The sequence below is a fragment of the Dromiciops gliroides genome, chromosome 2, assembly GCF_019393635.1.
Source record: "Dromiciops gliroides isolate mDroGli1 chromosome 2, mDroGli1.pri, whole genome shotgun sequence".
NCBI lineage: Eukaryota > Metazoa > Chordata > Mammalia > Microbiotheria > Microbiotheriidae > Dromiciops > Dromiciops gliroides.
This window is the reverse complement of record NC_057862.1, coordinates 377152973-377155742: the sequence shown is the minus strand read 5'-3', so window position 1 is coordinate 377155742 and position 2770 is coordinate 377152973.

Below are 2770 nucleotides of genomic sequence, written 5' to 3'. Positions count from 1 at the left end.
TAGAGGATGGCCTGAGTAAAGGAAATGAAATAGAAGATGGAATATTATATGCGAGGAACAAAAAGAATTAATTTGGCCGGATCACAGAGTTCAGGAGTGAGAATGATGTTCACCAAGGGTAAAAAAAAAGGTTAAGAATAGGGTATAAAGGTCTTTCCAAAATAAGCAGAAGAGTGTAGATTTCATGCTAGAGTCATTAAAAAGCCAGTGGTGATTATTGAGTTGGAGAGTAATATGGTCAAATCTTTGCATAAGGAAAATTACTTTGGTAGCAACATGGATGGTGAAGGGAGGAAGACTTGAGTAGGGGCAAGAGGTGATGAGAGACTGAACGCAGGTAATAGCTATGAATACAGATAAGCAGTAAACCAGAAGAAATATTGTGGAGGTAGAAACAGCAAAATCTGCCAACTGTTTTGGGATGTAGAACTAGGGAAAGGGATGATCATCAAGTATTCTATTCAACTATTTCATATTTTATGGAAAAATAATTAGACTTATTTTGCTAGACCACCTATGGTTCTACTAGGAATTAGAGCAATGGGTATAGTATAGGACCTGGAGAGAGGCGGGTTTAGGCTTTATGTAAGAAAAGAAAAAGAACTCCCTAGTAATTAGAATTGCCTCAAAATGGAATACGTTACATTGAGAGGTGGTAGAACATTTCCACAAGAGGTTTTCAAGAGAAGGCTAAAAAAAGTGTTTGTTGGAGACACATTTGATTCATAAGAAAAAAAATAAGATTTTTTTTTTTCAGGGCAATGGGGATTAAGTGACTTGCTCAGGGTCACACAGCTAGTAACTGTCAAGTGTCTGAGACGGGATTTGAACTCAGGTCCTCCTGAATCCAGGGGCAGTGTTTTATCCACCATGCCACCTAGTTGCCCTGTCATTTTTTAAATGAAAAAGCATTTTGAGGTAATTGCCTTACTCCTAGTGGTCCCCAGGAACTATGGAGATTATGTCCCACTTCACAGAGAGGTTAGACATTTTTTGCTATTTAACTTGGTAGGTTTCTTGCCTGACATACCTTCATGGCTTCATGCCACCCTTTCACAAATGTCTTTATGGCAACCCATTATACCAACTTCCTTCTATGAAAAGGGTAGAATTTAACTAAAGAAAATGGAGAAATGCCTTTTCATCTTGTCTAGAGAAGTTGTTATAGCTTTATTAGTGGATTGGAGGTAACAGAAATAAGACAAGAAAGGGTCAAGAAAAGTATTATTCTGTCCACCAAATACCCTTGTAAAGGCATAAGTCATTTAAATAAAAAACAATAACTCATATACATAGAACAGGTCAGCATAGTTTTTTAATAGAACAAGGAAAATACAAAATTCTTAAGCAAGGGGAATACAAATATCTCAACTAAAGGGACTGTCCAGGACTAACAAGGCAAAATAAACTGGTTTTAAAAAAACAATTTGACACAGAACTGCACAGAGAATTGTGAAACTCGGCAGAATTGCAGATCCAATTTCCCTGGAATATCTCTGGTCTAGCAAAACGTTTACAATTATTCATATTGGAGTACAGGGCAGAAATGCAGACAATGGCAAAACAAATGCTCTTTCCTCAGGTTCCAGAATGTTGCTGTGTCCGGGAAATGTCTGTATTCACCTCCTTCCCTGGGCTGGAGCCTGCCTCTCTTCTGCTCCCTATCCCCCAAATATATGTCTTGCCATTAACAATAACTTTGGTTTTATGGGATGGATGATAGAAGTATTCAGGCAGTAACTCTGGTTACAATAAGCTTTTTTTTTTCCCTTGGCTATTATTATGAATAACTTCTCCAAATCATGTGGACCTCATACTGAGTTTAGTAGCTTTCCTTTCTTGCTCTAAAAAGTGTTTCCCTTCTCTACTTAGACCATAAAGAAAAAGCTCACAGTCTAAGTAACCCTCTATTTCCCCTAACAAGCCTCCAATTTCCACACTATTCCAGGGAAAGAGAAACCTGGAGTATCTGGTACATAGTACGTATCATAAATTTTGCAGATTGATTGATAATTTAGTTGGAGAATTGGTCCATTCTCTCTTATGTCTGCTTCCATCTCTCTCCTGATCCCAAGTTACAAGTCATATTTTCATTTTCTGTCATCCAGTAGCAGAACCATAGAACTCTAATGAGTAAAATGAGATAACTACTAAATCTTCTCTCCCTCCTATGAGACTGTTCATTTTAAAGGAGAATCTATTTGTAAAGACTTTTAAGGAAACCGTGTATAGTGGACATATATCTGGACTCATTGATCATAGTTTATGTGATTCACAGTGGTGTGACTTTAAATACATATTTTTCCCTCTCAGACTTGATTTCCTCACCTGTAAAATAAAAGGGTTAGATCCAATGATCTCTAGGGCATTCTTCCATTAATCAGTGAGCCCTGAGACTGAGGGGCTGGCTTTCAGAGTAAAGAATTAATTTAAGAGGGAAGTGAGTAGAAAAAAGAAGAAAGGTCAATCAGAAAATTTCTGTGGTAAGCCAGGAAGATGTTAGTGAGGATCTAGATGTGAATGGTGGTGGTAGGAATACACATGAGGAAATATAATTGAGAATTGTATTGGGGAAAGGGTTTGTTAGGCTAAACAATGAATTGGACATTGAGATAGAGAGAAGTCAGTAAACAGACATAGCTCTATGTGCTGTGATACTATACTAAATGCTAGAGATTCAAAGAAAAGGGATGAAAACTCATCAACTCCCCAGGCCTCTCAATAGATGGCCCCTTCTCTCAAGAATTGTATGTTCTAATGGCATTCTAAT